This window comes from Mustela nivalis, assembly GCF_964662115.1.
Source record: "Mustela nivalis genome assembly, chromosome: 4".
NCBI lineage: Eukaryota > Metazoa > Chordata > Mammalia > Carnivora > Mustelidae > Mustela > Mustela nivalis.
Genome location: NC_139023.1, coordinates 28,737,820 through 28,749,889, shown reverse-complemented (window position 1 = coordinate 28,749,889; position 12,070 = coordinate 28,737,820). Strand labels below are relative to the sequence as shown.

Genomic DNA, 12,070 nt, shown 5'->3' with positions numbered 1-12,070 from the left:
AAAGTTTTCATTCTAGAACAAGAGTAGGCTTTAAGGTAAAAATACACCTGGAAAAAAAGGTGTATTTATTTATTACTTTACATCAAAGTATATGTGAATGACAGAAAGTCCTACCTGCATCGAAGTAGATTTTAATACAATTTTTGACAATATGAAGGGGAATGAAGAAAAAAAGAATACAGGATGAAAAGAAGTCAGGCTACGGAGGAGAAACCCTACAGGAAGAGAATGTTAGCAGTCAGGTAACTACTGTTACCTGCATTACTCCCTCTTGATCTTCAGAGTGAAACAGTTACCAGAGGTTCACCAAGCCAAATGAAGCCTTGTTTGGTAAGAGGGAACAAATGACCTGAACTAATCTGGCATATGGTAAAGTCACCTGAGTTAGAAAGCAGTGGTGTTTGGGGTTCCATGTGGTCCATGGAGGTTCTGAGCCACTTACTGGAAAACAGAGATAGAGTTTACTCCCCACTAGGACTGGAATGGTTGCTAGAAAGCCAAGTAACCTTATCTAAATTTAGATAAGGTCCTAATGTCAAATGAAGACAAGGATACTAATCAGAAAATGCCAAATTTGTAGAACAGTTTTGATAAACTGGGTGGTAGAGGGGAACCTGGGTGGCTCAGTGGGTTAAAGCCTCTGCTTTCGGCTCAGGTCATGATCCCAGGATCCTGGGATAGAGCCCCGCATGGGGCTCTCTGCTCAGCGGGGAGCCTGCTTCCTCCTCTCTCTCTGCCTGCCTCTCTGACTACTTGTGATCTCTCTGTCTCTGTCAAGTAAATAAATAAAATCTTTAAAAAACAAAAAACAAAAAAAAACAAACAAAAAAAAAACCCCGGTGGTAGATACCAGAAAACAGAAACAGTCAAGGATGACAGAAAGGTTTTTTAGCTGAGCAACTGCTGTCATTTAATGGGAGTGGGAAACTGGGAAAAGCAGGTTATTGGGGGAAATAATTATTGTGACTTTGGGTATGTGAATTTTGTTAGGTCTGTTAGTAATACCCAAGAGGAGCCATATAAAGCAGTTAGGCAAATCAGTGCAGAGTTTAGAGAAAGGATTCAAGCTCTTTACTACAACACTATGGGTTGTCCACTCACTGACTATATCTAGAGCCATGATATACTAGAGGAAGTGAGTGCAGAGGAGAGAGAGGACAGAGACTAGTCTGGAAGTTGGTAGACTCAGGTAGCTCCATCACCCGTGCCACCTGGTGATCATGCCTTTGTATGATTCTCATTCCCAAGAGTGTGGACAGGATCTGTAACTTGTTTCTAACTCAATATATGTGACAGGATGTGTATGAATGATACTGCGATTAGTTTGTTACAGTATATAAGATTATACAGCCCAATCTAGTTACAGAGATTCCCCCTAGCTGGCTTACTTTTGTGAAACAAACAGTAGTGCTGGGGAACCTACTTGACAGAGAATTGAGGGTGGCCTCAAAAAACTGAGGGAAGTGTCTGTTCATATCTTCTGTCCATTTTTTTATATGATTGTCTGTTTTGTGTGTGTTGAGTTTGAGGAGTTCTTTATCGATCCTGTATATCAACCTTTTGTTTGTACTGTCATTTGCAAATATCTTCTCCCATTCCATGGGTTGCCTCTTTGTTTTGTGGACTGTTTCCTTTGCTGTGCAGAAGCTTTTGATCTTGATGCAGTCCCAAAAGTTCATTTTCGCTTTTGTTTCCTTTGCCTTTGGAGACATATCTTGAAAGAAGTTGCTATGGCTGATATCAAAGAGGTTACTACCTATATTCTCCTCTAGGATTCTGATGGATTCCTGTCGCACGTTGAGTTCTTTTATCCATTTTGAGTTTATCTTTGTATATGGTGTAAGAGAATGGTCGAGTTTCATTCTTCTACATATAGCTGTCCAGTTTTCCCAGCACCATTTATTGAAGAGACTGTCTTTTTTCCACTGTATATTTTTTTCCTGCTTTTTTGAAGATTATTTGACCATAGAGTTGAGGGTCCATATCCAGGCTCTCTACTCTGTTTCACTGGCCTATGTGTCTGTTTTTATGCCAGTACCATGCTGTCTTGGTGATCACAGCTTTGCAGTAAAGCTTGAAATCAGGTAAGGTGATGCCCCCCATTTTATTTTTGTTTTTCAACATTTCCTTAGTGATTTTGGGTCTCTTCTGATTCCATACAAATTTTTGGATTATTTGCTCCAGCTCTTTGAAAAATACTGGTGGAATTTTGATCGGAATGGCATTAAAGGTATAGATTGCTCTAGGCCGTATAGACATTTTAACAATGTTTATTCTTCTGATCCAAGAGCATAGAATGGTCTTCCATCTTTTCGTGTTTTCTTCAATTTCTTTGATGAGTGTTCTGTAGTTCCTCGAGTACAGATCCTTTACCTCTTTGGTTAGGTTTATTCCCAGGTATCTTATGGTTCTTGGTGCTATAGTAAATGGAATTGATTCTCTAATTTCCCTTTCTGTATTTTCATTATTATTGTCCAGGATCTATAAAGAACTCCTCAAACTCAACACACACAAAACAGACAATCATATAAAAAAATGGGCAGAAGATATGAACAGACACTTCTCCAACAAAGACATACAAATGGCTATCAAACACCTGAAGAAATGTTCATCATCACTCGGCATCAGGGAGATTTAAATTAAGACCACATTAAGATGTCACCTTACACCAGTTAAAATGGCCTAAATTAGCAATATGGGAAACCACATGTGTTGGAGAGGATGTGGAGAAAGGGGAATCCTCTTACACTGTGGGTGGGAATGCAAGTTGGTGCAGCCTCTTTAGAGAACAGTGTGGAGATTCCTCAAGAAATTAAAAATAGAACTTCCCTATAACCCTGCAATTACACTCCTATGTATTTACCCCAAAGATACAGATGGAGTGAAAAGAAGGGCCATCTGCAACCCAAATTTATAGCAGCAATGGCCACGGTTGCCAAACTGTGGAAAGAACCAAGATGCCCTTCAACGGAAGAATGGATAAGGAAGATGTGGTCCATATACACTATGGAGTATTATGCCTCCATTCAGAAAGGATGAATACCCAACTTTGGTAGCAACATGGACAGGACTGGAAGAGATTATGGTGAGCGAAATAAGTCAAGCAGAGAGAGTCAATTATCATATGGTTTCACTTATTTGTGGAGCATAGCAAATAGCATGGAGGACAAGGGGAGATGGAGAGGAGAAAGGAGTTGAGGGAAATTGGAAGGGGAGGTGAACCATGAGAGACTATGGATTCTGAAAAATAATCTGAGGGTTTTGAAGGGGCGGGGGGTGGGAGGTTGGGGGAACCAGGTGGTGGGTATTGGAGAGGGCACGGATTGCATGGAGCACTGGGTGTGGTGCAAAAACAATGAATACTGTTACGCTGAAAAAAATAAATTAATTTTTAAAAAAAAGGGGGGGGCGCCTGGGTGGCTCAGTGGGTTAAGCCGCTGCCTTCGGCTCAGGTCATGATCTCAGGGTCCTGGGATCGAGTCCCGCGTCGGGGTCTCTGCTCAGCAGGGAGCCTGCTTCCTCCTCTCTCTCTCTCTCTCTGCCTGCCTCTCTGCCTACTTGTGATCTCTCTCTGTCAAATAAATAAATAAAATCTTAATTAAAAAAAAAAAAAAAAACTGAAGGAAGCCTCTAGGTGGCACTTGTAAGGTCTCCAGCCTCCAGCCAACAAGAAAATGAAGCCCTCACTCTTACAGCCTCAAGGAAATAAATTCTGCCAACGATCTGAGTAAACTTGGAAACAAAGCCTTCCCTAGTCAAGCATTCAGATGCTACCTCAAGCGCCAGCTGACACCTTGACTGTAGTCTTGCAGAAGAACTAGTTCAACTGTGCTCAGACTTCTCATCCAAAGAAACTGTGAGATAATAAATGTGTGTTGTTTTAATCCACTAATTTTGGAGTAACTCGTTATGCAAAAAGAGAAAAGTAAGGAAAGCCCTGAGTTACTACAACATTTAGAGGTCAGGCAAATATGAAAGAGCCATGGGGCACCTGAGTGGCTCAGTGGGTTAAAGCCTCTGCCTTCAGCTCAGGTCATGATCCCAGGGTCCTGGGATGGAGCCCCACATCGGGCTCTCTGCTCAGCAGGGAGCCTGCTTCCCCCTCTCTCTCTGCCTACTTGTGATCCTTCTCTCTGTCAAATAAATAAATAAAATCTTAAAAAAAATATTTGAAAGAGCCAGGAAAAACAGACCAAATAAAAGAGGCCAGTGAGGTAAGAGGAAAACCAACAGAAAAGCATTTCTCCAAGAGGCTTATCACCAACTTCCTCAGAGAAATCTGAGACATAGAACAAAGGGACAGGTGAGTCTGCTGACTTGCTGAAGGCTCATAGGTAATCATGAGTGAAAGGGACACAAGAAGCCAAGAGCTACCTCAATTCCAGTCTCTTTCTGAGGAGAAAAGGGTAAGAGGCACTGCTAAATAAATGAAATTCAGTTTTATTAGGCTCCCTGGAAGACCCAATTAGTGCCAGAGTTGTGCTACTTCACTATTTGTAAGGCTTTGAAAGTCGGTACTTCAAAAATGGCTAACATTTAATACTCATCAAAGTCAGCTCATTTTAATTACTAAGTAGCTCACATAACCTATTTTTAAACTTTCCATTGTTATTAGACATGCTTAGATTGGCTTGTAATTTATTTTTTTAATCAATACAACCAAATCTAATAAGCATGTATTATGTGCAAGGCCCTGAATTAACTAGCTATAACTCAAAGAAGCTGCCGTGATGCTTTGTGTACATGTATAATTTGTATGCAAACTTATACTATTTATAAAGCACTGTCACACAATCAAAGGCTATGTTATGCCCTAATGTGATTAGTATTCAGCTTTTATCTAGATTTATCTATAGTGAGCATCCCATTTTCCTACAATGCTTTGAAAGCAATTTCTTCTCTATTTATTAACTCAATGAAGATGTATTGAGCACTTACTTAGGTACACAGGGGGCAAATTGGATAAAAAAGTATTCAAAATGCCTCTTCTATAAGAAAACTATCCAAAATGTGTCCTTATTATATCCTCAATTTACTTTACTTATGTATATGCATGTATTTATCTACATTTACTCTGCCTAAATATATATTGTATATATGTATACTATATATAATATTTGTGTATGTCTGTATATGTACAGTATACATTTATATTTGTCTGTATACACTCTGCCTAACCTAATAATAAAACTCTGCCCCTTGCATCATCAGCTTTTCCCCAGGTTTTGCTCTGTCATCAAGGTGGAAAGATTAAATAACTATGTTCCAGGCTGTGAACTTAGCAGTCTTCATGATTCTCAGTAATGTCTCTGGCACTGTGGGGCAAGGGGAAGCCTAAAACTAGATCATGGCATGAAGGAGTTTTCAACCTATTTTATTAGCAACAGCTTTCCTAGTCTCCTTTTTCTCCTATCCTCACTTGAAATGTAAGCTTTTCCTTAGGAGAGACCCATAGTAGTTTTTTACTAGTATACCTTTCAGCATATGGTATGTGCTCAATAAGCATCATCTGGTTGATTAGCAACTTTCCAAAATGACTGAGGTGGCCTGCATGAAAATAGAAATATACACTTGGACAAGCAAATGTACTTATACTGCTAGATAAACATACACAAACTATAGCCAAATAAAAAGGGCCTACATAATGTTTAAACCATAGTTTTCACTCAATAATTTAATAAACTGGAGACAATATTTTTTAAAATATTCACATGTGACTATATTTAAAAATTAAATCTAACCCTTTGCTTTCCCATCTATCACAAAGAGAGAAATATAGCTTTGTGTAATCTTATTTTGAACAAAATGAAGTATTTCATTTTATCAAAGCAAAAACAAACTTTTTTTCCTGGATGGTAAACTCTAAGAATTTATTACAAGTATCATTAAAACAAATACTGGAGCACATATCTTCCTTAATTATCCTAAGCAAGATGGATAAATTGATTCAAAATTGCTAAAATTAAGGTATTGGATTGAATAAGATATACAGCACCTCCCAGAATTTATACTGATATTCTACTATCACTCTTGGTGTCATCAACGCATATATCCATTGGTAATTATTTTTTATAAACATATTTTATATATATATATATATAAACATATACTTATATTTTTATTTTTTTATAAAAATATAATGTATTATTAGCCCCCAGGGATACAGTCTGTGAATCACCAGGTTTACAGACCTCACAGCACTCACCATAGCACATAACACTCCCCAATGTCCATAACCCCACCACCTTCTCCCTACCCCCCTACCCCCAGCCCCCCTCAGTTAGAGTTTTGTGACATTAAGAATCTTTTATGGTTTGTATCCCTCCTGATCCCATCTTGTTTCATTTATTTTTTTCCTACCCCTCAGACCCCACACATTGCATCTCCACTTCCTCATATCAGGGAGATCATATGATAGTTGTCTTTCTCTGATTGACTTATTTTGCTAAGCATAATACCCTCTAGTTCCATCCAGGTCATTGCAAATGACAAGATTTCATTTCTTTTGATGGCTGCATAGAATTCCATTGTATATATATACCACCTTTTCTTTATCAATTCATCTGTTGGTGGACATCTAGGTTCTATCCATAGTTTGGCTGTAGTGGACATTGCTGCTATTTAGCTATATTTAGCTATAAACATTCAGGTGCATGTGCCCCTTTGGATCACTAAATGTGTAAAAGATACATGTGTGTCTTTAAGATAAATACCCAATAGTGCAATTGCTGGTCATAAGGTAGCTCTATTTTCAACTTTTTGAGGAACCTCCATGCTGTTTTCCAGAGTGGTTGCACCAGCTCGCATTCCCACCAGCAGTGTAGGAGGGTTCCCCTTTCTCCACATTCTCGCGGTAATTATTTTTTAAGACAATTTGGTAAGCATTTTCAAGACCAGAAAGGCTGCTAAATGAACATAAATTTCCTATACTTTTCAAAATGCACAATGTATTCACATAGTATTGATTTCACATGAAAAACCTACTCAAAATTAGTATCTATTTTCCACTTCCCAAAAAGGTAAGGCTTTACTTCATTTTAATGTGTATTACCACCTGAAGTTATATAAGTGAACAGAACTGAGTCTGTAAAACACTGCGAAAATGTAAATCAATTACTACCATTGTAAAGAAGTATAGTTATTTACCAGTGTTACATGAGTGAGAACAAACTGTTACTCTACATAGGCCAAATACATAGCCTGCCAATACTAGAGCAAGCTGCTGAAGCCATTTTCCCTGATGAATACAATCATTAGGCAGCCAGATTTTAAACCATGTGCCCATGTCCCCACAGGACCAGAACTCACTGGACTTGGGATAGGCATCTAATCAAAGGACAGTGAACCCATTAGGTTGGTTATGACTACAGATGAGGGCAGGTCTAATCAGAAAAAAAATTACTAGGGCCAATGTATTTCTTTCTCTTCGAATTTGAACTAAAAAGTGCCAAGAAAATTAATTAGTGACAGAGGAAACAGAAAAAGGTATACAAGTTACTTGGGAATACAGGTACACAGAGCAATAGAGTTGCCATGAAATGTGTTTTGGCCCGTGACAGGATCTAAGATGGTAGGTGGCCTCCAAAGAGCACTGAGTGCAGTTCAATACAAATCAAACTGTATTCAAATAAGAATACATAGTAAGAATAAGAAATCCTTTATCCTTTTTTTCCAGCTTTACTGAGATATAACTGACACATAACACTGTGTAAGTTAAAGGTATACAAGGTGGTACATAGACATACATATGTACTGTAAAATAATTACCACAATAAAGGCACTTAGCATGACCATAACTTCACATAGTTAACACTTTATGTGGGGGGGAGAATATTTGATATCTACTCAGTAATTTTCAAGCATATGATATTATTATTATTATTATTAACTATAGTCACCATGTTGTATTTTAAATCTCTAGAACTTATCTTGTAACTGGAAGTGTGTATCCCTGGACCACCATTACTCACCCCCTCCCTGCATCCTACCAAGCTACTCTATGTTTCTGTAAGTTCATTTTTTTTAAGAATACAGATATAAGTGAGATCATACAGTATTTGTCTTTCTCTGTCTGACTTATCCAATTTCGCATAATGCCCTCCAGATCCACCCATGTTATTAAAATGGCAGGATTTCCTTCTTTTTTATGGGTAAATAATATTTTATATAGTATACCATTTGTATGTATAATATATACCATATTTTCATTATCCATTTTTCTATCAATGGATACTTAAAGTTCTTTCCACAGTTTGGTTTTTGTAAATAATACTGCAACAAACATGGGAGTAAAGATATCTCTCCCTATGGAGAAGACTTCATTCCCTTAGGATATATACCTTAAAGTGGGATTGCTGAATCACACCGTAGTTCTATTTTTAATTTTTTGAGGAACTTCCATACTATTTCTAGAGTGGCTGCACCAAATTACAATCCCACCAACAGTGCACATGGGTTTCCTTTTCTCCACATTCTCTCCAGCATTTTTATTGTGAACAGAGGCTTGGAGGAACCTAATCCTGTGTTTCATCTAGGAGCAATGGTTTGGTATACTCTAGCTCAGTGTTTATGGTGACTTCATAGATCATAACTACTGTGAATAACAAGAATAGATTGTATTCCTTTTTTAACTTTTTTTTTTTTTTTAGTATAGTTGCCACACAATGTTACATTGGTTTCAGGTATACAACATAGTGATTAGACAACCCTATACCTTACACTATGCTCACCACATGTGTAGCTACCATCTGTTACCATACAATGCTAATATAATACTGTTGACTGCATTCTCTATGCTGTGTCTTTTATCCTGTGACTTACTTATTCCATAACTGGAAGCCTGTATCTCACAATCCCTTCTACACATTTACTGTCCTCCCACACCCCCAATCTGAATATATATTAAAACAATGAATTTTTCTAATGTATATAATTGTTGAACCTATTATCATACACCTGAAACCAATATATCATATGTCAACTAAACTTCAAAAAGAGAAAGGAAGAAAGGAAGGAAGGAAAAGGAAAGGAAAGGAAAGGTGGCATTAGGTTTTTGAGTACTGGAAGTTTTTGTTAATAGTTCAGATTGTTCCAGGGAAGACATATGGGTGTTTCTGCAACTCTGGCCTGATTTGCTTCACTCCTTTTCCACAGATCTTTCATTGTCTCAAGTACCTTACAGAATCATGTAGTCAAGTGATTTCTATACCTTTTGAAGTTTTTTACATGGCTTTTTGTTCCAAACTTTGTATTATTTTTTCTTTCAAAAGTAGTCTATGATATTATTAAAATGATATATATTGGTTAAAAAGAAAAAGAAAAACCACAATGAGTTAATATTCTATCCAATATCACCAGACTCATTTTAGCCTTCCCCCTTTCCTTATTTATACTTCTTTCTACAACAGTGAGAAAACCCAGATCTCATTAAATAAAGTTCATTTGTTCAATTCTAATATATACATAAAAATTCTAGTATATAAAATACATGCTTCACTTCCAGACTAATTCTATGAGGCCAGCATTACCCTGATCTCAAAACCAGGCAAAGACCCCATCAAAAAGAAGAATCTCAGATCAATATCCCTGATGAATGTGGATGCCAAAATTGTCAACAAGATCTAGCTAATAATTTCCAACAGTATATCAGGAGGATTATTCATCATGACCAGGTGGGATTTATCCCTGGGATGCAAGGGTGGTTCAACATTCACAAATCAATCAACGCAATGGAACACATTAATAAGAGGAGAGAGAAGAACCATATGGTCCTCTCAATTGATACACAAAAGGCATTTGACAAAATACAGTATCCTTCCTAATTAAAACTCTTTAAAGTATAGGGATAGAGGGAACATTCCTCAATTTCACAAAAAACATCAATGAAAAGCCCACAGCAAATATCATTCTCAATGGGGAAAAGCTGAGAGCCTTTCCCTTAAGATCAGGAACACAACAAGGATCCCCACTCTTGCCACGGTTCAACACTGGACTAGAAGTACTGCGTTGAAGCAACAGCAATCAGGCAACACGAAGAAATAAAAGGTACTCAAACTGGCAAAGTAGTAGTTAAACTCTCTCTCTTCACAGACAACATGATAAATTATGTAGGAAACCCAAAAGACTCCAGCCCCAAATTACTAGAACTCAGAACAATTCAGTAATGTGGCAGGATACAAAATCGATGCACAGAAATCAGCTGCTTTCCTATACACTAACAATGTAACTGCAGAAAGAGAAATTAGGGAATTGATTCTATTTGCAATAGCACCAAAAACTGTTAGATAACAGATAACTTGGAATAAACATAACCAAAGAGGTGAAGTATCTATACCTTAGAAACTACAGAACACTTACAAAAGAAATTGAAGATGACACAAAAAGGTGGAAAAACATGCCATGCTCATGGATCGGAAGAATAAACATTGTTAAAATGTCTATGCCGCCCAGACCAATCTATACTTTCAATGCCATCCCTGAATCAAAATACCACTGACATTTTTTAAAGTGCCAGAACAAACAACTCTAAAATTTGTATGGAAATAGAAGAGGGCCCAAATTGCCAAGGAAATGCTGAAAAAGAAAAACAAAGCTGGGAACATTGTGTTGCCTGATTTCAAGCTATATTACAAAGCTGTGATCATCAAAACAGCATGGTATTGGCAAAAAAACAGACACATAGATCAATGGACCAGAATAGAGAGGCCAGATATGGTCCTTCATCCTTATATAGTCCCTATATAGTCAACTAACCTTCAACAAAGCAGGAAAAAATATCCAGTGGAAAAAAGACAGTCTCTTCAATAAATGCTGCTGGGATAATTGGACAGCTATATACAGAAGAATGAAACTTGACCATTCTCTTATAGCATACACAAAAATAAACTCTAAATGGATGAAAGACATGTGAGGCAGAAATCCATCAAAGTCCTAGGAGAACACAAGCAATAATAACCTTTTTGACATCTTTGACATCAACCACAGCAACTTCTTTCAAGACATGTCTCCAAAGGCAAGGTAAACAAAAGCAAAAATGAACTTTTGGAACTTCATCAAGATAAAAAGCTTCTGCACAGCAAAGAAACAGTCAACAGAACAAAGAGGCAACCCACGGAATGGGAGAAGATATTTGCAAATGATACTACAGATAAAGGGCTGATATACAAGATCTGTAAAGAACTCCTCAAACTCAAATCCAAAAAACAAAAAATGAAGTCAAAAAATGGACAGAAGAGGAGCGCCTGGGTGGCTCAGTGGGTTAAAGTCTCTGCCTTCGGCTCAGGTCATGATCCCAGGGTCCTGGGATCAAGCTCCACATCGAGCTCTCTGCTCGGCAGGGAGCCTGCTTCCCCCTCTCCGCCTCCCTCTCTGCCTACTTGAGATCTCTGTCTGCCAAATAAACAAATTAAAAAAAAAAAATCTTTAAAAAAAAAAATGGACAGAAGACATGAACAGACACTTCTCCAAAGAAGACACACAAATGGCTAACAGACACATGAAAAAATGTTCACCATCCTTAACCATCAGGGAAATTCAAATCAAAATCACAATGAGATACCACCTTACACCAGTTAGAATGGCAAAAATTGACAAGGTAAGAAACAATAAATATTGGAGAGAATGTGGAGAAAGGGGAACCCTCTTACATTGTTGGTGGGAATGCAAAGTGGTACCACCACTTTGGAAAGGAGTGTTGAGGTTCCTCAAAACTTAAGAACTTAGCTACCTTTTGAGCCAGCAATTGCAAAAAATTGTGGTATTTACCCCAAAGATAACAGATGTAGTGAAAAGAAGGGCCACATGCACTCCAATGTTCATAACAGCAATGTCCACAACAGCCAAACTGTGGAAAGAGTCAAGATGCCCTTGAACAGATGACTAGATAAAGAAAATGTGGTCCACACATAGAATGGAATATTACACTCCATCAGAAAGGACAAATAGCCAACTCTTACATCAACATGGATGGGACTGGAGAAGGTTATGCTGAGTGAAATAAGTCAAGCAGAGAAAGTCAATTATCATATGGTTTCCCTTATTCCTGGAACATAAGGAATAGCATGGAGGAAGT

At 37.8% G+C, this 12,070-nt stretch overlaps 1 long non-coding RNA gene across 3 annotated transcripts in view; it reads right to left on the bottom strand.

The window, feature by feature from the left end:
- Window positions 1-12,070, bottom strand: part of LOC309863562 — a 163,318-nt gene that overhangs the window by 98,922 nt on the left and 52,326 nt on the right. The gene's annotated exons all lie outside the window — the stretch shown is intronic.